The 27,337-nt window shown below is 36.8% G+C and overlaps 1 long non-coding RNA gene across 4 annotated transcripts; it reads right to left on the reverse strand.

Moving 5' to 3' along the window:
* Window positions 1-2,221: 2,221 nt before the first annotated feature.
* Window positions 2,222-27,319, reverse strand: LOC116781042. Of its 4 annotated transcripts, XR_004354753.1 has the most exons (6): window positions 27,158-27,319; window positions 26,172-26,231; window positions 18,561-18,664; window positions 12,937-12,975; window positions 3,375-3,434; window positions 2,222-2,450 (listed from the first exon to the last, which is right to left on the reverse strand). It is a non-coding gene; the product is annotated as an uncharacterized LOC116781042 (long non-coding RNA). The 4 variants fall into 4 exon arrangements; XR_004354752.1 differs by lacking the exon at window positions 2,222-2,450 and having other exon boundaries at window positions 3,299-3,434; XR_004354754.1 differs by lacking the exons at window positions 2,222-2,450; window positions 18,561-18,664 and having other exon boundaries at window positions 3,299-3,434.
* Window positions 27,320-27,337: the final 18 nt, after the last annotated feature.

A 27,337-nucleotide genomic window follows, 5' to 3' on the forward strand; every position in this document is an offset into this window, starting at 1 on the left:
GTTTTCAGCAATGACCACGATTCCAGAGTAGCACTCATATTCCACTCTTTGCTCAAGTAAATACATCACATAAATTTTAATTGAAATAGCACAAAAATCCAGCATGCTTCAGATCATTACACAATTATTCAAGATACATTTTACTTTTCACCAATTCTGTACTCCAGTCAGTATTTATTGTAAAGAAGCAGTGAGCCTTATCTGGACTGCTATGCACTAAAATGATGGACAGGTTCCACATATTCTATCAAAACAGGGAGGTCCTGTCAAAGGATGAGTAATTTTGAGCAACCAGAAACAGTCCTTTATGGAATTTTATCGGCTATGGGCTCTTGCAGAGTCTGGATCTAAATTTTGGTTGTTAATACCTATACACGTAACTAATTTGGGTGAAGCAAAGGTACCAATTTCCTAATAAATCTACTATAAACATTAACTTCTTCTTTGCACTGAGAGAGACTTACAACTGAGGATGTGTTTATGGAGGTATTCAGGCATTTTAGAATGCAGATGGACACTTAGGGAAGCCAGTCCTGTATTCAAAAGCTCCTAGATACCAAACTTCCATTGCAATTACATTTCTCAAAATCACTTATTTTCTCCAACTGAACTTTTATTGAGCTTCATTTAAAATATGTACTTTTTTGCTGTTGTTGCAGTAAAAATCACTATACTGCAAACAATACTTTTCTGATAACCATTCCAGAAGATGGAAAATAATATATGCAACATTGCCTACCCAGCTGAGCTTGTAAGATTCTTATTTGGGAAAGAGCAAACTAGCCTTATTTTCTCCAAAAAATGGTCTCCTGTCATTTTTGCGCTCTTATAGAAAATGGCTTTACCCGTTTATGACTCCTGCCTGAAAGTGAGGTAGGAAGAGAGTATAATTTTCTATTTATGAATACTCCTGTAAATGATATCACTATAATACCCACAGAATTTGATACAGTCATTCAAGGTTTTCCTGCCACTGTTTTACTTCTTCGATGGTTATTTATGTGGGTAACTTCCATTGTATATAAAAAATAGAATCTATTATAATTCCAAGTTGTTTGGGAGGTAAACAGAAAAGCGACAGCTGGAAAAGACAACACATAATATTTTGATTTTTATTAGAGATTAAATTTATTTGCAAATACAGATTCCCCTCAAGAAATGATAATTATTTTCTTGCTTGTGTTTTTATGTAAATCTGAAATAATCAATCATCTTCAAGCAGCTTGCATTTAGGGACATTTGTTGTCATGTTGCTTTTACATTAAATCTTCATATATTGTTTTACAAATATGACTTTCAGGATATAAGATTCATTGTAATAATATGACTATTTTTCAAAGGCATTTTAGATTCTAATATGAAGGTAGTATGTCAGGATTGACTAGGAATCTGCCCAAGTTTGAAGGAATAAGTTTTCACTGTGTAAACTTAAAGAATGTTTTCCTAAAGGGTCTCTTTTTCACAGGCTTGATGAGCACCGTTTTGCATGTTTTACCACCAAAATTGAACAGAATTTTGCTAATAATATGTGATTGATCTTACTTTTACTTGATGCTTTAATTCTGCCAGAAGGAGGGACATCAGGGGAGAAGAGATATTCTCCAAGCATATTTCCTTCATGTTGCAGCTGGCAGTGTGGAAAGAAGAAAGCCCTATTCCTACTGACATACTACCTTCACTGTTCAAGAAAGGAGAAATGTTTTTCCCTTCAGTTAACACTGTCCTTAATAAATTAGTATGCAAAGCTAAAGACATAGTTTTGCCAGACCAGTGGTCCATCCCTATTCTGTGAAATCACAGACAAGATATTTTTAAAATTCTGAGGTACTTCAGTCAAGAGGTGAGTGAAAAAAACACCAAAACACCAAAACATAAAAGCACTGATAAGGAACCTGTATATCTCAGAGCTGAATATTTCTTTCAGATGAAAGGTAGTATGGACATAAGATCTTTTTTATAACTATAATAACATATTTAATTAGGTAAGTATTCTTGACAAAGATTATTACAAATCCACCTACTAATTTATCTGATGAAAATGTTCTTAATACCTTTATTTAATTTCATTACATAGCCAGCTTATTTCCTGGCCAAGCAAAATTATGCTTGCATAATGAGCTATTTTTTTGAAACCTTTCCCAAAGGAGTTCAAAATCAGCCCAAGTATATCTTGGGCTGAACTCTACCTAAGAATTCATTTACTCATGAAAATCTGCTCTTTTCTAATTACAAACAGGTACCAGATTTCACAAATTTGGTCATTATTCAGAATCCAATTTTGGGGATTTTGGACCACTCCAGTCCTCCACCATTTGTTGCAACATTAAAATCCGCTTTGGCAGCAATGGAACAGGTCAAGTCTAAAGTACAATTGATGTGTACTTCAGATTGCTCACTGAAGTGTTGGGAGTTGGTTACCCTTCGCACCTCCCTAAGTCAGATGATTGTTTCTGTGGATTAAGTGAAAGGGGATAAGTATTACATAGGAAGGATATACAGAATGGTGCAAACCAACTTTTTTTTTTCATTTCTTATCCAGACAGTGAGGACCTGTTTTGACGACTAGCTGTGTTGCGACCTGCCTCTGAGGCAGGGTAACTGAGGTTCTCCTTAATAAATTCCTTGGGGTGAATTAGTGTGAAACAACACTGTGGGTTGTGGGTCTCAGTATCGCTCTTACTCTCCTAACATCAGTCCATAGTTTTGTAGTTGTTTGGTGGTATTGGGAGTTCCCAGTTGCTGTCCAGAGGTTGTTAAGTCCTGTGCTACTTCCAGGTAAATCAATTCACATGCATTCTGGTTGCAGGATCTGGGACCAGACTGTATTTGCTTTTGTAATTGTTTGGTGTGGATTTTCAATGCATCAAGTAAACTCCAGATTAAAACCAGAAACTGAAGATAATCAGCTTCAATTTCCTTAGGAGAGTTATTTTGAGTTTCCCATAACTCTGTATGCATTAACTGGAAACATACCACCTTATGCACACTTTTCAATATATGACCAATTGTGGGGGTTCTAAGCATATGGCGTTCTCCCCTCTCCATAGGATCCTAGCCTCCTGCCCAGTATGCTGCCTTCTGGGTTAGGGATCATGGTTCTCAATTATCACCCATAGTCAGGAAAACTCCTGGTCCCCAATATCCCTGATAAAACAAGATTAGATACCTTTTTTGGATCAACCTGAGTGGTCATATTTCTTTTAAATTAGTCATTAGCTCTCGGAGAGACAGTGTCTGTCTACCCACTCTCCTTTGAAAACAGGCAAATTTTTCTCTGGAGGAAGACCTTGTACATATGTAGGTGCTCTGCACCACCAAAGGATCCTGTCCAGGATGTCAATAAAATGTTGTGACCCATCTCTGGGGTTCTTTACCACCTAGGTTCTTTACTAAAGCATCCCTTGGAGTGGATTCATATCTTCATATATGTGGTCCTGTAGGCATGAGCATATAGATGAAAAAAACCAAAACAACAACACAAAACAACAAAAAAACCCCACCCAAAACACAAAGCATCTTAGGTATATGTAAAACCAATCACTTTCTGAGCTAAAGGTTATTGAATGCAATTTCCAAATAAGATGCAAGGAAGAAAGTAAGAAATTCAAGTTTGTCCTATGTTTATAGTTCTGATGTAGATGCATATAGGGGCACACCTGGTGTATTTGCCAATTCGCTAAGCTGGGACAGAATGGGCTTTCTGAAGACAAAGCTGAGATGAGGATTGCCTGAGCTCACAGTAACCTTCACTGCAAAGCATTGACTGATTATTGCAGAAGCTGCCCAGGTGGGAGCATTCTCAGAGGAACCCCGGCCTTAACGTTGAGCCCCAAAGCTATTTATTTGTGTGACTTCATTGAATAACACCCTAAGTGGAAAGTCTGGAAAGTCCAGCAACTATCCCAAGGAAATCCTGCTGCAAAACTAGCCAGTGTGTTTAAAGAAAATGCTCAGTGAATATGGGAATGGTACATAGACAGCCGTTGGTACATCTGATACTTAGGAGAGATCTTGCACCTAATTTAAGGCAATTAACATTATACAAAGACCCAAAAGAATTAGCTGTTTCTTTTTGCTTGTTTTGTTTTGTTGTTTATTTTATTGGTTTTTTTACTTCTTTTAATTTTTATTTTGCCAGTCTATGAGTGTATATGCAACAATATGTAATGAACATAAGAGTTTCTGGCCTACAGTGAAGAACATAGCCAAGAACACAAAATTAAAAATAAGAGTTTCTGATAGACTAATTTTGTCTATTATTTATTTTACCCAGGTAGACACAGAAAGAAAAAATCTGAAGATTTAATGAATGAATCTAAGGAATCACCAAGCAATCACTATGTATGAGGTGTGAAAGACTGAAATTATTTCTTACTATCTCTAGTACAGATAGAACAAAAAAAAAAAAAGAAAAAGAAGTGTAATGGTATTAATTGCCAGTAGAGTCGGGAGAGCAGTGTTTAGAATACCTCCAGGTTATCACTTCACTTCACTGGGGAAATGGGGAGTTCCCAAATTCCTTCTGATTCTGTAGCTTAAGATTCAGAGAAGCGCCATGTATTATCAAGTTCAAATACTATTTATAATTCATTATAAATTTGATATTGGTATAGCCAAGCCTGAAATGTTTCTCTCATATTTTACAAATCCTTTAAGTTTCCTTCTTTTTAGAAGGAAATACATCTCAGAAGGTAGCATACTATTTGCATAGTATTTCAGAATAAAAAGTGTCTCAGAAGCTGTTCTAGAGAGCCATTGAGCTGATTGCAGTAAATGAACGGCAGTAATTAACTGAAAGCTGGAACGTTTATTCAGAATGCAATCAAACTAGCAAACAAAAAGCATACAAACTTCAAAATGAAGTAAACTTGAGTGAGTTCAGGACACAAATCTCTTCTTTACTTCACTTAATGTCCAGTTGAAAACCAACACTACAATCTCAATAAAGTGAATGCAATTGGGCATGATTTCTTATTTCTGGTTGAAATAAATGGAATACATGTATGCTTATGCCCTTTCACATCTCTCCCAGCCTCTTCCCAATAACACAAATGTCCATTGAGGTAACTATTTTAATGGTTAGCCAGTGATACTTTATTACACTGATACTTAACAGCGATGTTTTAACTTCCAGCTAGTTAGAACAGCAAAAAATTTAGTGGATAACAGCAAGAAAAAAATATATATTAAAAAAAATATCCCAGAGCAAACATTATCTCATCCATTCTAAACAGACAATGGACAATCTTTTTTTTTCTTTGTTTTTCCTTTTTTTTTCTTTTTTTTTTTTTGACCCAGGCTCCACACATGTACAGAACACTTCAGAGGGGTTTTGCTCTGTGTTAACAGTGCCATCTAACAAGTCACATTTTCCTCTGCTGAGAATGCTCATTCTCTTTCCATGCAGAACAGAAGGCAGCATCTCCCACATGGGCTAGTAAAAATGTTGGCAGAATTATGATGTGTGTTTTGTACACACCAGTTTACAGAACAGGAAAGATGCATCCCTGACATCAGCTTGTATTTTTCTGCCATCCAGCTGAAGTTTCAAGAAATTTCTGCTCTCCCTCCATATCTTCTCCATCTCTCCCCTTGGTGATGACTCTATAGATACATGTGTATTTAGTCCCTGCAATTGTGCATTACTGCCATTTCTTGATAAAGCTAATTGGCATTACTCCTGTGACCTTTAGTAATGACAGATAACGACAAAGAAAAAGATTTTGGAAAGTAGTTAGGCACCGAAGGAATTAGTTATTTTTCTCTTTCCCCAGTCATTAAGATCAGTGAAGAACAACAAATTTGGCAGCAGAAAACTGTGCAAATAGCAGACAACAGTGTTTGAGTTACTATAAGGGAAGGTTCTTTGCCCATAATTTATTTCCCCATACCAAATGAAACACAAAGGGAGCAGCACGTGGAAAGGCACCATTGAGGTATTACTCTAAATAATGTCACCTGAGTGAAAATCTGTCCCTAGGATCTCCGATGCCACGGCTAGAAACTGAAAGTACAATAGTATTATGTCTTTTCAGTTACTTGGAAGGGAAATAATAGTCACCAGGACACTTTTTTTTTTTTTGGTATCTCAATGAGTCTGCTTCTAGTGAGTGGAGGTTAGAAAAAACATATTCTGGGGTTCTTTTTCCTTCTCATGAGAAAATAGGTAAAATTTTTAAGGGAAAGTACAGCATTTAGAGAAGATTGAGATGTAGATGAGAAGCTTTGTGATTTGTTTTCTAAAGCTACATAGTAGTTTTCCAGAAGGAAGGATAATATCTAAGTAAGCAACAGTGAGACAGTGGAATAATGTATTTGTAATAACTGGAAAGATTGCATGTTGTCTGTTTATGGAGATAGCCAAGATTATCTGTTAGGATTTTGAGAAAGTTCTTCCAATATGATACAAGTCATATCTTTAGAACCTCCCAGGCATATTTTGTTCCTCAGAAGTAAAAGTTACAAAAGACAAATATGCCTTTAATTGTGTTGAAAAGTAGAATTGTGTTCAATTTGTAGGTCTTCTAGTTTTTAAAATGCATTATTTACATAGTAGAGAAAAAATTAATAATTGTTGAGACTATCAGGATTCAGTTCTAAGTAGTTCACGGAATCTGAAATATAATTATAAATTTTATATAATTTATGGTCTGATAATAAGTTACTAAATGATCAGAAGGAGAGTCCAGATTCTAGAAAACAGAGGAATTACATTGTGCATTTCCAAGAAAGAAAAAACCCTAATTATTTAACATTTTGGAAAAGAATGATGAAACCGATTTCAGAAATTAAATATTTTCATTATCAAAGTGATGCATTACAACCAGCTGCATGAACGGAATGATTTATGTGTGTATTTATAAAACTCAGTTGGAATATGGATAATGAAGTCAACACACAAAAAAATTCGACTTTCCAATAAAAGAATATTGTGGCTTTATTAATATAATAATTAAACCACACGACTTGGTTGGTTGGGGTTCCAGCAACCAAATACCTTTATTGGAAGCGAACATCACCTTTTAGATGCACTTCAAACAACACGTGATTCGCTTAGCCAACCACCATGGGACTTGCCACTGCCCATGTGTATTAGAGTATATTTTAGGGACTACCTCTCCCAGGACGCATCATCCAGCATCCCTAAAACACGTTCCCCACAGAATATTGTCAAAACTCTTAAAATCAAGTTTTTCAAGTACAAATATTTTTTATACTAGTTTACATGTTATTCACACCTTATTAGGGCAGAATGCGGTACATCAATGGTTTTGAAGGTAAGTGCACCGCTTTCTTCCTCATAATACATAATGTTATTTCAGTACTACAGAAAACTGAAAATCTGAAAAATTAGATGAGGAATACAGTAAAACCTTGCATGTTTTAGGAGTGATTTAGATTCTTTAACTTCCTGCTACTCCTTGGTCCACAGATCTATAGCCAGAAAAAGTTAAACATGTGAGAGGTTTAATGTGTGGTTTGTAGATATCTATTTCAATTGACTACCCTGCAATAACACCTTAATTCTTCTGTACAGTACAGATTCATAAAATACAGAGAGGGCTGTTGAAACAGGTGTTAGTCGGTTCCCCAACTTATAACTCCTGTCTCCCTCCAAGACCTGGAAGACTGTGCCTTGTCTCTTCTCCAGTCTTATCTTGAGAGGCAATGACTGTGACCAAACTTACACAGGAGACAGCAACTTTCCTCCATCCACTTGTGCTGTGCTTCACATTCCTAGAAAGCAAATTTCTCGAATTTGTGAACTAAATAAGCTGGATTCTCAGCACAGGCTGCATGTGGTTAAGCAAAACAGCTGCCAGGCAATTTGTTTTACATGTGTAAAAAAAACTTTTGAGAATGTAAGGATTTGATTCAAATTAATGAAATTATTTCCCTTTCCTTCACAGGGAACTTAGCAGCTTTCTAAAGCCCTTCCACATGGAGGGTCAAAGAATTTTGACATATAAATAAACATATATGCATGCATGCATGCATAATAGTTTAACTAAAATAAAACTATAATTTTGAGTTAAGTTACTATTAAGAGAAGTAAATAACAGTTAATTTTTTTTACTGAATGTGAACTGTTTTGTTTACAGGCTTTTTAAAGCCTTTAAAGTGAACAGTAGTCAAAATTCAAAGTGAAGGTCTTTCATCTGTCTATTTACCCTTTTTTTTTTCCTAACAAGGTATCATTTATTTCAGTGCAATATATTTTATGTTATATTAAATAACATTTACTTCATTTGTGAAACACTTTTTTGTTCTGATTATACAAATAGTCTCCACTACTAAACTTAACTAATGAAATTGAGTAAGACAGAAAGCACTGTTGGATATTTTGCTGAAAATCTGAGACACGGTTCCTTATCACTTTTTTTTAATTAGTATTTTTGGCGTATGTCTCTATAAAGACAGAGATCTGAAACTTTACATCTTTTAATGAGGTGAGTAGCAAAAGCTATCTATCCAGGTCCATAAAAGTAGATATGCATGCAAACTGTACATCTACAGAAGTTGATTAAAAAATATTCTGTTTACAGCAGGGGTTTAAAAAGTGATCAAAAGCCAAAAGCAGTGGTTTGAGCATATCAGATTTTAAACAAGTTTAAAGTCATAAGAGAGCACCATTTAAAATGGTCTAAAGTGAATAAAAAATGTAATTTGTAGCAGTAACTAAGTAGGCAGTGTTTTAAAGAGAAGATAACATCTCAGCATGTAACTGTACTTAGTAGATATATCAACACGTGGCTTTTGCCATGTGGTAGTAGAATAAGCTAAGTACTTCCCAAGTACGTAAGAACAAAACATATGGAAAAACCAAACTAAATCAAACAGAACCAAAAAAAACCCTACCAAACACCCAACATCCCCAAAAAGAACCCCACAAAATCCCAGAACCTAGTTCCAGAAACAAAACCTTGGTATTTTGGGATTTACTCGTAATGAACAGGAAGGAATATTATTCTCTATATAATGGGGAGAACATTAGAAACAAAAACACAAAACTATATAAGAAAGTATTTCAGTCCTTCTTCCCTCACTGGTTAATGAGACATGTGGCAGAGTTCTGGTGTTGCAAAGGAGCTGTGTAAAGATTTTCTCAAAGGGACATCTTGGGAACTAGCTTGAAACAGTGGAATGAGAAATTTGCTGTGAAATAAAGTTTAAAATTGTTTTCAAAGGTTTTCCTTTCAATCTCTTGATATTATTGTCAAATTCATAGGAATAAGAATAAAGATAACCATTAGAAGGATGGTGACTAATCTGATTGCTTTCAACTCTAGCCAAGATTTCATGTTCCTCAGCAGCATATCACAACATAAAAAAATATAGTTCTCTATATCTCAGCGATTTTGTGCACAGACATAAGTATTCCAGAAATGTCTAAGAAGTAGTGTTTTGCTGCAGTCTACAATTTGCAGAGCTAGTGTCTCACCCAACAAAATTTTTAATCTATTATTTTGAAAAGCAGTATTTACCATGCCTTATAACATTTCTGAAGGTGGCAGTGTTGAAAGCATATAGATCCAATGTCTCTGCTGATTACAGTTCTTCTGTCTCAAAGTCTTGCTTTCATTTTTAATTATGTGAGCAATAATAACCTCATTTTTCTACTATTTCAATTGTTGATCTCTCTCAAATCATGCTGAAACATAAGACCACAGCAACATTACCCTCCTATATGCTCACCATATGTGCTTTTACACATAATGCGCCTGTTGGGTTAGGAACTGGCTGGAGGGTCGGGCCCAGAGAGTGGTGGTGAATGGTGCTGCATCCAGTTGGTGGCTGGTCACTAGTGGTGTCCCCCAAGGATCATGTTGGGCCAAGTTCTGCTTAATATCTTTATCAATGATTTAGATGAAGTCCACCATCAGCAAATTTGAAGATGACACTAAGTTGGGGGGGAGTGTTGATCAGCTGGAAGGCAGGAGGGCTCTGCAGAGGGACCTGGATAGGTTGGAGAGTTAGGCTGATAACAACAGAATGAAGTTCAACAAGGCCAAGTGCAGGGTCCTGCACTTAGACCACAACAACCCCCTGCAGCGCTACAGGCTGGGCACAGAGTGGTTGGAGAGCAGCCAGGCAGAAAGGGACCTGGGGGGTTGGACTGATAGGAAGCTGAACATGAGCCAGCAGTGTGCCCAGGTGGCCAAGAAGACCAAGGGCATCCTGTCCTGGATCAGGAACAGTGTGGCCAACAGGACCAGGGGAGTGATTCTTCCCCTGTACTCAGCCCTGGTGAGGCCACACCTGGAGTACTGTGTCCAGCTCTGGGCCCCTCAGTTCAGGAAGGATATTGAGGTGCTGGAGCAGGTCCAGAGAAGAGCAACGAGGCTGGTGAAGGAACTCAAGCACAAGTCCTATGAGGAGAGGCTGAGGGAGCTGGGATTGTTTAGCCTGCAAAAGAGGAGGCTCAGGGGAGACCTCCTCACTCTCTACAACTCCCTGAAAGGAGGCTGTAGCCAGGTAGGCGTTGGTCTCTTCTCCCAGTCAGCTATCAGTAAGACAAGACGGTATGGTCCTAAGCTCTACCAGGGGAGGTTTAGGTTAGCTATTAGGAAGAAATTCTTTACGGAGAGGGTAATCAAGCATTGGAATGGGCTGCCCAGGGAAGTGGTGGATTCTCCATTCCCGGAAGTTTTTAAGATGAGACTGGATGTCGCATTTAGTGCCATGGTCTAATAACCATGGCGGTGTTGGATCAAGGGTTGGACTTGATGATCTCAGAGGTCCTTTCCAACTTGGCTGACTCTATGACTCTGTGAAATACAATTGAAAAAAACTGCAGATGTCATTTTAAGGTGCAAGTAGTAGGAAATAACAAATCTTTCAGTTTCTAAAGGTCCTCTAGCACCCCAGGATTCCTTTGGTCAAATTTTATTTACATGTCTCATTAGCAATAGCTTTAGATTTCAAGCTATACTACTCATTCTAATAGTTTCACAGTCTTGTTTCTTCTTTTTAATTCTTTTATAATGTGAATTATGTTTTATAAGGAATATGTCCATTTCATGATGTATTTACACTGTTGCTTTCCTATGAGTCTTTTTATAGCTTTCATAATACAAGTTAAAATATTTTAAATGATCACAAATCTTTGTAGAGCTGTCAACACAGACAATATTTTCCTACCTTTCAATGATAGACATAAATGCAGAAACATATATTACAAGAGGATTAAAACTGAGGGTAGGATTAGAGTATTTAATGTACTAAAATGAGACTTCTGCAAGTCCATTACATATTCTACTATAAATTTCTCTTAGATGTCATCTAAGTGACGATGCATTTAAAAATGTCAGATTTATTTCTTATGGACTTTTCATTGCAAACCTGAGGACAAAATACCTCTTTTGTGACACTGGATATATAATAATTGCAGTAATCAATTCTTGTGTATTCATTACATCAAAGTACAAGAAGTTACTTGTGCAGTGCAAGATTCCTGCTTGAGTTAATGCAACAGTCATGCCAAAGAAGAACTAGCAATACAGCAAAATAAACTGAAAACAGGATCCAAAATTGGTTCAGTCTGAATGTTTGAGATAAAGGAAATGTTGATTTACAGAATCAAATGTCTCTAGGGCATATGAATTACCTTGCAAGAATACTGCATGCATCTGAAGATTGCTACTCTATTATGCTGGGTATTTTAACATTCAGAAATGAATAGGAATCATGCTCACTCCATATAAAATAAAAATGATTTCATGCCAATGAGGTGTATTATTCTAGTTCACTATTCATTCAAAATGCTGATAAAACCTATTACCCAGAGGACTGAAAGAGCTCAAGAAATTGATATTGGTAAAAAGAAAATAAAATTGAAGATAAAGAAACTCATTTTTGTTTGTAGTTCAACAAGAAATTGCACTGCTTTCAAAATGAACCTAAGAGAAAAAGGTGGTTTCACCTCCAAGAGATGTGTGGATTTCAGATGCTTCCTGAAATGTTCACCATACAAACCACTCTCCTTATTATGTAACAGAGAATTCATATTTGTTTTTATTATCCACAGCTATTGCTGCTGAGACCTCTGTTTAGTTTACTACCTCTTCATCTATAAATATGTGTGTACTGTGAATGCACATTCAAAGAAGAGCTTGGGTAGTTTAGTTTAGTATTTGACATAGGTACTTTTTCAATGAGATTAATGTTATTCCTAAATTGCTTAAAGGATAAACCATGAGAATTTATGCTATTTTTAAAAATGTGGTAACAGTTTGCCAAGTTCTGCTTTTAGTACATTAGTGTGAAAGTAATAATAAATGCATTCTTTGTGGAATTTGACTAGGATTTAAGGAGAGCACACAGTTTCTTCTATCTGAAGACAATCCCTTCCAGTTCAATTCAGAAAACAAAAATTTATGTTACATCCCTAGCTTTTACTAAAGGAACATCTGGGCTCTCGCACATTTTGTGTTGACAATTGTTGTCCATTCACAGTCATATGGCTATTTTTGCAAATTTTTAATTTCCAAAATTGAGATTTTAATGACACTACAAATTTGGAACGGGATAAAATGTTTTATGGGAAAATCTGGAAATAGAAAGTCATCTAATAGGTTATGTAGATGTGCACTTCCAAGATGAAAATACATGTGGGGGTTTTTTTCCATATATGCCTAAGAGAGTTGAGCAAGTGAGTACATTAATTAGGACAAATTATTCCTCAATCTTAAAGACTTCTTGCAATTTTCAGTTATATGTCCTGTTTGCTACTTACTCATGCTAATTTTATTCTAATAGAATTCTATTTTCATTAAAATAATTTCTTCTACATTACACCAATGTGAAAAAGAATTTTCTTTATAGAGGTGTAGAGAGGGATTTATCTGAATGTATAGGGCTATGATTCTGTTTTCATGCAAAAGAAAGGCATATAGAGATACAACTGGACTTGCGTTTCACTTTTATGTAACTTACCATTTAATGCCCAGTAGTCTTCCCTTGAACGTCTTGTACCTAGGAAGCAGCAAGAAGTCACTAGGTCACTACTTGAAATCTGAATTTCTTCTAGATTTTCTGTGCTCAAGCACAATTTATTACTCAAGATTTAAGCCAAAGACAGCCTTCTGTCTTTGAAAGATGTATATTTTTTTTGCGTTTTGAAAAAGGAAGTGTTCTGTGGTATGCTCTGATTTTATGGTGAAGTATCATTTGGAGCTGGGGCTGTTTTTGGGTCCAACTGACGTTTAGAAAATCAAGACAATAGATGCTAGGGGCATATGATTAGAGCAACAGAAGCATAATATTTCTATGCATCAGATACAGAAATTAAAAACATTTGCTGTACCGGTTTGCAGTTGACTACGAAACTGAGATATGGCATGCTACACAAGTTTTAAAATACGCTCTTTCTCTAAAAGGAATTGTTTTCAGGTTTCTCATTGTCCTCCAAAGTACAGGTCTTTGTACAAATTTTTATAAACATAGAACATAGCAAAAAAAGCTGCAGTACCAATTAAGTATGTTCTGTGTGTGAAATTACTCATTACAACTCACTAGAACCCTTGAGACAAACCAAGACAACTATAGACAAAAGCGTGTCTATTCTGGAATGGTAAATTTGTGTCTTATTTTATTTGCATAAGGAACTGTTGTATGAGTAAAAACAGTCCTCATTTTTCCGTGGTTATCTTGAGCTCTTTTCAGGGTTTTTTGCTTGCTGGGAGAGTTTTACTGAGGACAAATTTAACTAGGCTGAGCATATGCCTGGGCTGAAACCTGTGCTACTGAGAAATGTCTTTGGTATTTTAGAATTACTATATGTCTTCAGTTAACAGCTAAGCTAAAATACATATCTTACAAATGTAAGATAAGTAAATGAGTTCAGAATTCCTATTGACATTATTCTATCCTCATTTTTAACTATTAAAAATAGTCAAGTTCAAAACACTATTTAAAAATGTTCTGAAAAAATATGAAAGTTATATTATTATGTCTCAGGTAGGATTTCTTTTCTGAAGCAGTAACTTATTTGTCATAAAGTGTTAAATGGAAATAAAGGCTGAAAGTGAACACAGTAAAATGAAGCAATGGAAGAAATGTGCCTCGGGAATGACAAAATTTGTAAATACTTAGGGAAATGTTTTGATTATATAGAACAGAACTGAAAAGTCAAACACATTTTCACCTTTATAGGTATTCAACAGATATCTATTACCTCTACTAGATAAAAGAGAAGGTTGCAATTTAGAAAAACAGAATAAATCAGTCCCTCAACTCCTTATTCAAGTCTGGACTGGAAGACTGGAATGAGCATGAACAAATCCATTTATTTGGATCCATGCTTTCTATTATTTGTTACAACCTTTCCTGATCACACACACTACACTTCTTTTGTTGAATCTGCAGCTATCTGATTTTTCTTAATCTTGATCTCTCTCTTCTGCCCTTGCCTGTCACGTGTATTTGTTCTGCTCATTGTCAGGAGTCAGGCTTTGTTTGAATCATCTCTCTCTCCCTGTCCCTGCCTTGATCCCATACATCCCATACCACATGTTCCAGCCACATCCTCTCTTGTCTCATGCCTTTTATCCTCCAAGTTTCCTCTACATTTTTGTATCTGAAAATCTTTAATTCAATTTTTTAGTAGTTTTTCTGCAACACAATAGTAGTGTCTATGTAAAGGCCACACAAAGCTACGTTGTCATATGAGCTACTACGCTGTTAATTTTTTTTAACTTTGTACCACTCCCTCTGTACCCTGGAGTGTCTTTGATGTTTCTGTTTAATTATCTTCCTTCTATTTGCCTATCATGTTCTGACTAACAGATTGAGTGGGGGTGAACAGCTATTCACTGTTTCACTGACTGACATAAAATTACCTCAGACTTTAAATAAAAGAGTGTGTGCAAATTTCTAAGAGCTTCTGATTGGATAAACTCTTTCCATAACTTTTCAACTATAAAGCTTACTAAATTGGTAACAGACATAAAAGCATTATATATCTGATGACTTATGGCATTTTACGCTGAAACATCTCTGATAAAATGACTGTTTCGAAGGTCAACAGCAGTTGGACTAAAGGCCTAATATCAGTAATCAATTTGTTTATTTTTTTTTTATTAAAAGGAATGGACACGGTAGGAACCAGAGGATAATGACGAGTATAAACGAATCAGAAAGGGAAATAAGGACTATGGTGTGTGGATACTTAGGGGGAAACTTTAGATTTGGCAGATTTACTTGAGATTGGATGTCATAAGGCCTTCACCTGTTATATATGTTGAGGCTTGACCTCCCGAACATGACTGAATATTGCAAAGACAATAAAGTAATAATAGAATATTAGAAGATGTGGATTTAATTGTAAAGTGTTTTAGAAGGACAGTTATGTGAAGATACCACTGCAGTTAAAGAAGGAACTGAAGTTATAACAGCTGTATAAACAGGAGGTGAGTTCAGCATCAAAGATGAAGCCAAAGGAATATAGAAATGAGACAGGTGCTCAGTAGGATGATTGCTGTTTCTGAGGCATTTATGTGTAAGAATATGAGAAGGAAAATTTCCATGAGAAGCCAGCAAGAGAAGTAAAACAAGCTGCATATGTACACAGCAGAATCATTCTTCACAGATGTGGAACAAAGGTCATATCAATGTTAAAAATTGTAATCAGATAACATCTACAAAGGTATTTATATTGTGATATGTGTGATAGCAAAGTCATACTCTGAAAGGAGCCAGAAAGAAGAACGGATAAAGAACAAAGACACATAAAAAGCTGGCAATTGCTAAAATCAAAAACACCCCCTTTCCTTCAAAAATAGTTTAGCATACTGGTAAGAATTTGGGTTCTGCTATTCCTGCAATAATAACCAGAATTTATTAAGCATATTTATTTACTTCTGAAAATGTCAGTTTTTCAATTTAATTAGAATTGAACAGTGTGAACAAAGAGACATCTTTGAACGTACAGGATCAAAAGTCAGTGAAGATCTGGAGTTTACACAACCTGAGGATTCTCCAGCCATTTATTTAATTTTTTCTGCTTGAAATTAATTTTCACAAGCCCATGATTGACATTTCCAGATCAATTCAGAGATCTCCACTAGACAAACTGCTACAAGGAAGAGAAGCTTGGTCTTAGTTTCCCTCACTATGACAGTGCTTTGCTTAGCTGCAACACAGTGAAAGAGCCATCTGTAGACTTTTTGCATAGAAAGGCCTGTTTAAAATGGATCTGGGCATTTTGATACCCTTGTCTTTGAAAAACTAATACATTTTTACAGGGAAAGGTCTGGATAACATCAGTATTTTATCTTATGTATTGGAACTACACTTGTCTATTTAATTGGGGAAATCACAAGACTACCTTAAAAAAAGCATAAAGGGGGATGTTGAAAACCAGATGGTTCCTTCGAAAGGTTGACAGTTTGGATTCTATCAGTCATATTTACTACCATTCTACTACGTAATAAAAAAATTTGTACAGATTACGCTGGAAATGTCATAGCTACATACTGTTTTATTCTTGTTGGCTGTAGACTTTTTATTAATTACACCAGGATGGAGGGTAAAAATAAGTAACAACATTACAAAACCTAATGCATTATAATATATGAATACAGTTTACCTAGTGTATTAACTACATGCTACAGATGTATATTTTGAAACTAATGCTGTGCAAACAAACAAATGAATCTTTATGCTTTCTGTTGAAAAGCCTCTTGCTCAGTAGAACCACTGATGTTAATGAATAAGGCACAGTTCTTTGCCATGCTGAGTATTTCTTATGCTATGGTTGCTGGTCATAGTTAATCTCACCTCAATAATTTCTCAGGTGCTCTGACTTAAATGTAACATAGAAGAGGAAATGGTAGTAATTCTTAAGGATTAGGTCTTTTTCAAGAGGTGAAATACCTGTGTAGCACAACCCTTGGTCATGTCAATATGGAATCAGTGACTGGAAGCACCTTAAAGTGATTACACTGATCCCTGTCAGATCAGACAGGTGCACCTTGGGATTCATTGCATCTGAGGGGAAAGGGATTAAAGAAGAGCAGTAGCATGGCCTGAATGATAGGTGAGGGAGTAAATGCTGGCAGTCGGGAACCATGTTATCAGCCACTTGAAGAAAATTAAAATTATATCAGGAGGAACAGTTGTGTTTAGCTTTCACAACTGTAGCAGGCCTTATTGCATAAACTACAAACTTTTAGAGAATGACAAGACAGAATAGCAGTTTTCCAATTTTTTTTTTCCTTTTGGAGGCAAAGTAACAAAATATTCAACACTACTCTCAGACTGATATTTCTGCTGTATTCTGCTGGGGGGTGGGTATGACTTGAATCCAACTACTACTGAAGAATTTACTGCTCTTTTTTAAAATGACATGTTGACTGTTGTGCTGATGGGCAAACTATGCAATTCTTCAGTTATTTTAGCATATATGAGAATGTAAATTAATAAAGTCCATCTTGGGTTTGGTTTTATAATCCAGTACAAAAACATCAGGGAGGAAAGAAAAAAAATGAAAGTATGCTATTGTGATGTAGTCATGGCTTTCTATCAGCTTACCATTGCTCTGAAACTTAGTATTACATTCATTTTGGCTCCTAAGATTATTTGTCTAAGAAAGAGAAATGAAGCCTGGCAAACCTTACAAAGCTTGCCTTGAACAGTACCAGAAGAAAGCGCAGTTGCTCATAATTACAGATCAGAATATATAAGACATTAAGAGTCTCATTGATCACTTGAAAACACATCTGCCCCTGCCTTAGACGACTGTATAATAAATGTATCTAAAATGTAACTTATGGATAAAGCTGTATTCTCTTTCTTATTTTTTATTACAGTAATTTTATAATGTATTCTAGAGTTTCTTGGAAACAGAACTGTTAAGATATTATTGGAATTCTCTCCTATATCTTGTTAATATACAGAAGTACCTTAATACTATATTTTAACTAAATTGCAATTCCCTTTAACATAAGGAAAGGTTGATTTGCCCGGAATTATAAAAATAATTACATGTATATTTATACATGTATATCTATAACAATATATTCAGAATACTACAGCTGCACATTAATGTGCATGTGTAGATTCTTATGAATCTACACATGAGCAGACAACACTATGCAGGTGATTTGACACTTCAGTTTTCCTTTGCTAAGCAAGAAAATCCTGTGCTGATCTTATCATGTTTGAGGGAATAAATAGAAAATTGCATATTTACATATAGATTCACCAGGTCAGCATACTTACTAGCATTATTACAACTTCAGCAAAAACACGTTATCTTTTATGTTGTCTGAGAATATGGCTCAGTACTGGGCTGAAGTCTGTGGTGTCAGTATAGGGACACATAAATAGGATTCCCAATAAAAAAAGTAATTTTTGAAAGTACACTTGACAAACTTAGTGCGCATGTTGTATCCATATCTGGCTTCTCTGTGAGGCAGAATGAGCTCAGAGCTGTTATCCCCTTCAGAATCTCCAAATCAGTCTGAAAAGTATTACTTTTACAAGAACAACATAAACTAATGGCAAATATAGCATAAGTGGTAGCCAGATACAGAGAGGGTTAATAAGGTCTTTTTTACCTCTGTGAAAGTAAATGACACTAAACTGCCAGATTTCTCAGCACAACTGTGAAGTTTCATTCTGAGGGTTGCATAGTAGAAGGAGTATAGAGGCAGAAGTTAATCTGTTTGAGGAATAACCAATTACAAATGCATTAATTTTAAGTGTATATTAAATAAAGCAAATAGAATGATTATGGTGGGAACGTTCATTAACTGTAGTTTTGTTTTGATTTTGTTATGAATGTGTTATAGATATGTGCATGAATATTCTGTAAAGATTTAATTACATGTTTGATAAACAGAAAAATTGCACTACAGTTATTTGTGTAACTTTAGGATAAAGAGAGATAAATAATAATTTTCTGTGTTCATGAGAATCACATGTTCCATAATTAAACACTTATTTTCATCTTGAAATTAATGACTAAAACAGTAAAACCAATTTGATACATAAACCAAACAAAGCCAACTATCTAGAGAATTTTCCACTTAGGAAATACCAAATAAGGCAATGAAGTACCGTACTCCAACAACCAACATAACCCAACTGTACCTGACATATAAAGACTAAAAGTACCACACTACAAATTAGGAGCAGTGAATATTTCATAATCCCTACATAAACACACATCCAAGTCTTTGGAATGGCTCCTACTGATAATTAGAACAGAGTAGAATATTGATTCTGCATTTTTATCTGTACCACATATACACATAGAAAAAAAAAAATCATTTCTTTCTGTCACTGGGATGTGCTTTTGTAAGTCCTGCGCCAAACACGGTGGAAAGAAATTATCTGGTCTCTACCCTGTACCCATCTGTGCACTATGATACTTTCTCACCAAATTGGTCACTTAATTATATGTCGCATTAGCAGTTTTCTTTAACACATGCACAGTTACTTAACAATATGAACACAAATGTTCATAAGAACAACTTTTATGGACAGCATTTTGATTTGTAGAATGGTAGCCACTCTAGATTGTCATGCTGATATGAGTAAAATAAAACCAAAATCAATTTCTGACCTCTTTAATTGCCCAAAGCCTTCAAGTCCATTGGAATGATTGGGAGAATATTATGTTGTAGTGAATTTTTAGACTTTTAATTTCTTCATTGAAGTGAAACTGCAAGTATGGTGAAGTGGAATATTCATACCATTAAATCTCATCTGGCAAAGAATATTCTACTTCCCGTAGAAATCACAGGGGGAATCTATTGGACAGGAAAGGGTCATTCAGTTGCAGGTAGTGCATGAACAGTGCAAAAAGACTGGAAAACAAAGCATGATGATGGCACAGTTCATTTGTGAATTAATTGTTCCTCAAGCATGAACCTAGATAAATTCAGTTTACCTGGTTATAGAATCATTTATGATGGAAAAGACCATTGGTCTATTGGTTTACATGTGCACTCGAGACAATGAAGTGCATCAATGAAGAACAAGACCACAGATCCTAATAACACTATTGGACTGAACTGTTGTGCGAGGAGCAGGAAACTGAAATTTTAATGGTATAATTTTCCAGTTCCTTCTTTGGGATCCATCTCCAGAAGCACACAGATTGAGCTATATATTGCCACTGTACAAAATATAGAAATTAATTGAATTCTGCCGGAGATTCTTCACGTGGAAACCTAGAGCAGAGAATCTTCTTTAAGAGATGCCCTCTGGATTTGCCCCAGTACCTCAATTTGTTTATTGTAGTGAGGGGCCCAGGAGTCAAGATGCTCCTGAACACAGGAGTCAAGATACACCTCATCAGTGCTGAGTACAGGGGGACAATACTGCCATTGTCCTGCTGGCCACACTATTTCTGATCCATGCCAGGATGCCATTGGTCTTCTTGGTAACCTGGGCACATGCTGGTTCATGTTCAGTAGCTGTCAACCAACACCCCTATGACTGTTTCTGCAGAAACTGTCAATTCCAGCAGATTTCCAGCCACTCTACCCCAAGCCATGATGCTAACATTCTTTTTCCAATAAGAAATTTACAATACCATTTCCAATTAGATTTTTCCAACTGTGACTATATTCCAATTATGCATTTCTTGAAACAAAAACCATATTGGGCAAAAATGTTCAAGTTTGTTTCTATGACATTTGGAACAATTAGAGCATGTCCTCTCTTCTGCAAGAGTTAACAACGTAAGTCATATCCCCTTTCATCACACATGGGTTTGTCACTGACTTCAGAGATGGAAGTAGCTAACAGGGTTTGTGGAAGAACTTTGGAACTCTTTATTTCCATTTATTGGTGTTGGTTTAACATCAAAGATTATACTAACAAGAAAAAGCCCTGCTCAGCAATCCACAAAATATCAACCATTCAGTGGAACCCTAAATATATATGCATAACAGGCAGTTTTGAAATGGAGCAGATTGATGTGTTTTGTCACTTCAGCAGAAACTAATCTGGAATCATATTTAACACTTAATTCATATTTAATACAGATACTAATACTTATTTAATATCTAATAGATGTGCTGAACTACAACATGTTTGGGGGGGTGGAGAGGAAATGAAAAAAAAAAAAAAACCCTTAATACCGATTAATAAATTTCTAATAATGGAAAATCTGTTCAGTTCTGCTAAATTGTCCCAGTATTTAATTACTACGTATTGTGAAAATCTGTGTCTTATTTCTGGACTGAATTCACACAGGTTGATGATCTACCCATTGTTTCTTCTCCCTTAGATTGAAGAACTAATTAGATTAATCAGATATCTGTACCTCAGTAGGTACCTATAGCCTGTGATTGTGTCACTATTAGCCTCTTCCTTGATTAGCTAAACAGAGGGTGCTCCTTTCAAATCTGTCATTATGTGCATGACAAAAGCGGAAAAGGAGATGTTGCTGGTCATGAGTTAGAGGGTAGGAACTAGGGTTAGGAGAGAAAACACAGAGGAAATATGCAAATCTACATGGAAGTCCATATTGACAATTACTTATAAAAATGTGAAAGGGATACTACAAACAAGCAGTTTGGGAAGACTACCAGAATGTAGTCTTGAACAACACCTTCAACTTTTCTTTGAACTTGAGATTTTTAATATTATTTTAGCGGGGGGGGGTGGTGGTGGTGGAATGAAGTACAGACACCATAACTGGGCTCAGTATTCCAGTCATATCCATGTCAGGTCTAGATATATGTATGAGTCAGGAGTAATAAAAATTCTATTCCAATTAGAATATTTCTCCATGGAAAAAGTTTTATTTATTTGTTCATTCATTTTTTCACTCACAGTCAAAGTGAATGATACACATATTTACTATATATTTTACTTTAATAACTATGGTTTTGGGGTTTTTTTTGGTCAGAATTATGACAGTAGCACTGTAAGAGGAAAAAGACTTGGGAGATTTGTTTGTTGAAAGGCTGGACATGAGCAAGAAATGGGTGTTTGCAGCCATGCATAACAAACACATCCTGGGCTTCAACAAAAGCAGCGTGGCCAGCAAGTTGAGAAAGGGGATTCTGCCCCTCTATTTTGCCCTCATGAGACCTTACTTGGGGTACTGCATCGAGCTCTGGTGTCCTCAGCACAAGAAGGATTTTGACTGGCTTGAGTGGGTCTAGCAGACCACAAACATTGTCCAAGGGATGGAGCACCTCTTCAGTGAGGAAAGGCTAAGAGAGTTGGAGTTGTTCAGCTTGGAAAAGAGAAGGCTCTAGGGAGAGTTTGTAAGCAGTCTCCCAGTACTTGATGGGGCCTAGACATTTGGAAGAAATTCTTTACTGTGAGTGTGATGAGACACTGTAATAAGTTGCCCAGAAAAACTGCAGATGCCCCATCCTTGAAAGTATTCAAGTCCAGGTTGGATGGGGCTTTGAGGCATCTGTTCTAGTGAAAGGTGTCTCTGCTTATGTTAGATGAGTTTTAAGGTCCCTTCCAATCCAAACCATTCTATAATTCTTCAGATTGCCAGAATATCCTACATTTTTCTGCTTGAATAATTCTCTTTACACCTATTATATTGTAACTCAGTTTACGAGTGACTTTATGTGAGCAATCATCATTATTTACGATTTAATGAATGAGTATTTATTATGTACAATATTTGCCAGTAAAAAATTTATTAATCCTTTTTTTTTAGTGATGGACCAAGAAGCAAATCCTACCAAGTCCTTCAAGATACATGGCTAACCAGACTTTATTCCATATAATATACACCAAGGGGATTTTGTATTGTTCCACTCACTGCATCAGAATGGAAAGATTCAAAGTCAAAGGAAGAGATCAATTGCATCCCCCAAATTTACAGTTATATTCAAAGGGGATACTAAGTTGGAGTGATTAGGCTTAGTTTTCATAAGTGCATAATGTCAATTAATGACATTAATTATATTAACTCCTCTTAATTCTTTTTTAATCAAACCCTGTAGTGGCTGCTCCATTATTTTCTTCAGGATCGATAGCAGGCTGACAGGTCTATAATTAACCATATCTATTACCCAGTTTAATTTACTCTTTCTAGATATTGACATAGCATTAACTTTCTACTAGTATTCAAGAATTTTCACAGTCTTCCAAAACTTAACATAAAACTGGTATAAATAAGTGCACCAATTTAAAAATGTTACATGCTGATAAATGTCACTTAACATGCTTGAGAGTTAGCAGCAGAATTAGAGTGTTTATTGTCATTACAACACATATACTGACTCTAGGTATTCACGAAATACAAATATACTAGCTGAACACTGTCTTCCCTGCACTGTTGCTGGTGATACTAGGATGTCCTTCTATAACAGTTCATTGTCATGCAGATGATTCTTTAGTGCATATCAACTAGTCAGTGAAGACCAGAGACTCTTGCACATAAGTGTGGCAAATTCTCATGACAAGAAGTGATGTTAAATTACTACATTGAGTCTAGAAGCCATGTAATGCTATTAAATTATCACTTTGCTTTACCTGGGCATTAGTAATAAAAAATAATGAGCAGTGAAGTTAAAACACAAGAAAAATTTTGATAGTAAATGCTGAGTTGTGAAAGGAAATTTAACCCCCTTCTGAACCTAGAAGTAGGTATTTGTCTGTGTTTGCCCTCCACCACCGCCAGTAAGGCTTATTAACTAAGAAATCATAGAATCATAGACTATACTGAGTTGGAAGGAAAACACAAAGACCAGAGTTCAATTCCTGGAGGTCTGTAGTGTTTCTGTATTCAGATTGACTTGTGATTAAGCATACTGACTGCTGAGGGGGTCAAAAAACAAAACAAACAAAAAAAGGCAGATGCCATCTCTAATGGTAGCAATTATGAACAATAACAAGGTATTATTCACCAAGCCTCAATTTTACCTGGCATTTAACAAAGTGGACTTATTGTATTCATTGTTTGGTATAAATCTGCAAAATCTCAACTGTTGTTCAATGGAATTTAAAGAAACAGAGAACATAATGTTATTGCTTCCTATTTGAGTGCTGTCAAAACTTTGAAGTAGGAAAGTCTAATCAAATGTCATTGCCACAACATCAAATAGCCTTTCTTATATCTTTTCAAGACATGTGGTGCAGGCCACTTGGTTAAATAATCTGTGCTGTTAACCTTCAATTACCTGACACAGGCAAGGCATAGTTGAATAAACTATAGAAGAGAGTAACTAACAGGCAGTACTGCATCTGTATTGAAAGGGATTTGAGCTGCAAATGAATCTTCTTCCTTGAATTACACCTAATCTCTTTAAAGATTTTGAAACTATGAAGAGTTCTGATATGAGTCCTTCATGTAAATATATTTTTTAAAATTTTAAGTCACAGATGTAACAGGACTTGGCCAGGGATGTGAAAAACAATAAGAGATTCTATTAGGGCATAGGTCAGAAAAGAAAGCCCAAGGAGACCATACTTACCCCATAAATGAGAAGGGAGAACTAGTGTCAACAGATGTGGCAGAAGGGGCTGAGGCAGTGGCATGAGAAGAAGCAGCCAGCAGCTTAGCTCCTGTCATACAACCAGGACAAAGCCCTGGTGGCACAGAAGCATCTCATGTCCCAGGAGCAGGACAAGCAACTCAAAAGTACGTTTCATTAACATGACATTCATTCCAATGGGACCTATAGGTTCCACCTCTGGAATAATAGACAAGCACAGTCACAGTGTAGACCTTCACCTCTGCTAATGAGTTCATTGGAACTTAGTCCAGCTGAGGCTGGCAAAGCCTTGCTTGCCTTGGCCACCCAGCATCTCAGGGCCTCCCCTTGACGAAACAGAGTCCTGTGGATATGCAGAAGTGGTGAGCACAAGTATGTGCAGTTTTTCTGTGAATTCTCTTTCTCTGCACTTACTGGAGAAGCAGCAACAATTCATGAAGCAGCAGCTCTCCATGGAGTGAGAAGAGCTGGAGTGGGTGAAGGTAAGGGCAGGTGCACATGGACAGGTACTTTTTAAAAGTGCTGTCAGTCTGTGCAGGGCTGCAATGCAGCGTATGATGACAGAAAGAGCTGGGTGCTGGGTGCTGCAGCCTCCTTCATCTGACCTCTGTTTTCTTCATTTCACACCTGCTCACATGGGTAATTGCAATCCTTCTAGCACACAGAAAAATCCCCTGGCACATGGGACTTAGGGCTTTCTCTCTGCCTCTCTTGACATGCTCTCCAGAACATTTTGCTGGAAGAGCAGGAGGTGATGTTGTAGAAGTGCTCAGAGGAGCAAGGGAAGTTGGAGGCTGAGTGGGCAGAATTCCGCACACAAGAGAAGCTGAGGGAGGAGTGGCTGGAGCAGAAGAGGGAGCAGTCCCGGCAGATAGACCGCACCAGGATGAGATTGGCCAAGGTACTATCATGGAGCCCCTTCCCATGGCCTCCAACACCACCTGGCAGGCTCCAGGGATGGGTCCTGCCCACAGGGAAGCCATTCAGCACTGCCTCCAGGTGTAAAGTCAGAGACATCACTCGGTGTGGTGAGAACCTGGCTGTTGAGGAACAGCCTTCACCAGTGTGTCTTAGATGTGCCATGTAACAGCATGCTTTTTGAGCTTACGTTCCTATATCTTAGTTCTAGCCTCAAACAAAGTAAAAACAAACTGCATTAACCTTAAAGGTTTATCAGCTCTAGTTATTCATCTTCTTCCCTGCTATGTGCAATCTTAAAAGCCTGACTTCTCCATCTTCATTTTCGTTAACTCCTCGGGTTCTTCTGAATTCACACATTTTCATGCATGTTCCTCTGGGTTAGGAACGTGCTTTCAGCATTCCTTCTAACATTGTACATTCTGGCAAGATTCACTGGTCTCTGACTGCATATAGATGTGTAGAGTACTTGGTGTATACTGCACCCAGCACACATTCAGTAATCATCGTCATTTCACTGCAAATGTTCCACACTGAGCAGTGCAACCTGCTGGATACCTGCAGAAGAGTTCATTAATAGTTCAGACCAACAGGCAGTGTAATTCCTGTTGTAATTCCACTGGGAATATTGATCTCTATTGCTCTGACTATTAAAGCTTAATTTACACTTTTGAAAGCAAGTAGACTAATATTTTAAAATCTTTTTTAGAGTGGCAGCATTTAAGTTTATTGTTCCGCTCTGCTGTGCTGTCTTTTGTAAGAATGAAATTTCTCTGATGGATTTCAAATGATTATGTAGATAAAGGAATTTGTGATAAAAATTACCTAGAAAATCTAGAATTTCCAGGTCCTCCAGTAAGACCTGAAATTGTTTCCTCACTGTTTCTGAAATGAAAGGGAATTGCCATGAAATGAACATGACTTGTCATTTGATCAAAGCAATGAACAAGACTGAAGGTAAAAAACGTAAAAGAGAAAAAAGATATGAAGACACAAGGGGTTTCTTAGTTTTGGCAGGCTTAACTGAGGAGTCACCTTCTCTTTAGTTCATAGTTGTCATAATTTGTTTAGAACTTGTAATTTGCCCAAACATTAAAAAAATTCAACAGTGGTAGTGGAAAAAAATATATGGAAAAACACTGATATAGAAATTAGTTAAGTTAGCATTTGCAAACATTGTTTTGGATGAGACCTCAGGAATACGCTTTCAGAGAAAGCATGTTCAGAGATGAAGATTTTTCTTTTCCAGATGTGAGAAATTGCCCAAGTATACCCCACAAAACCTATTCAAATGTTGCTGCAACAGCTGTTTTTCGCTTTCTGATCAGGCCAGCTAAAGTCAAAACGTTGGCAAAAAGAAAAAGTTTCAAATGTTTCTTCAGGGAGGGGTAAAGAGTTTTGCCTTCTGCATAAAAGTTTAATAGTGCTACCATTTATTTTATATTAGCTAGATGTTCATGAAGTAACACAAATACCACTTGAGCCCAAGTAGCCCTATTTCGTCTGCCAGCTCCAGGGAGAGCAAGCCACTGGGCTGGGACTGCAGCTTCATGGGCAATAGAGGAGTGATAGCAGAAGCAAGGACAGGTGGACAGGTGTCTCCTTACAGCTTGTCTCATATTCATGAATAACATCCTCAGCCCACTGGGGTAGTCCCTCTCCCATCCCATCACTGCGTGGGAGAAGCCAGACTCTGGCTCAGCGATGTCCCCATCCTCTCCTATCAGCTCCTGCTTCCCAGATGTGCCCTTCGTCTATGGGTGCCTTTGCAGTGTGAGGTCATGTGCTACAGGGAGGCCCACCACACACACCAAGGGGTACCACGGATGAGTGCCAGACCGTGGTTCACTGCACGAAGTAGGGTTGGGGATACTTCCCTCAGCCCGAGGAGGGAGGGTGGTCTCGGGGCTAGGCTAGAGCCTGTGGCGCTGGGGCTGTGGAGGCGTCTCTGATGATCCTCTGGGAGCAGCAGCGTCATCGCCATGGCAACC

This window comes from Chiroxiphia lanceolata, chromosome Z (genome assembly GCF_009829145.1).
Source record: "Chiroxiphia lanceolata isolate bChiLan1 chromosome Z, bChiLan1.pri, whole genome shotgun sequence".
Classification (NCBI taxonomy): Eukaryota; Metazoa; Chordata; class Aves; order Passeriformes; family Pipridae; genus Chiroxiphia; species Chiroxiphia lanceolata.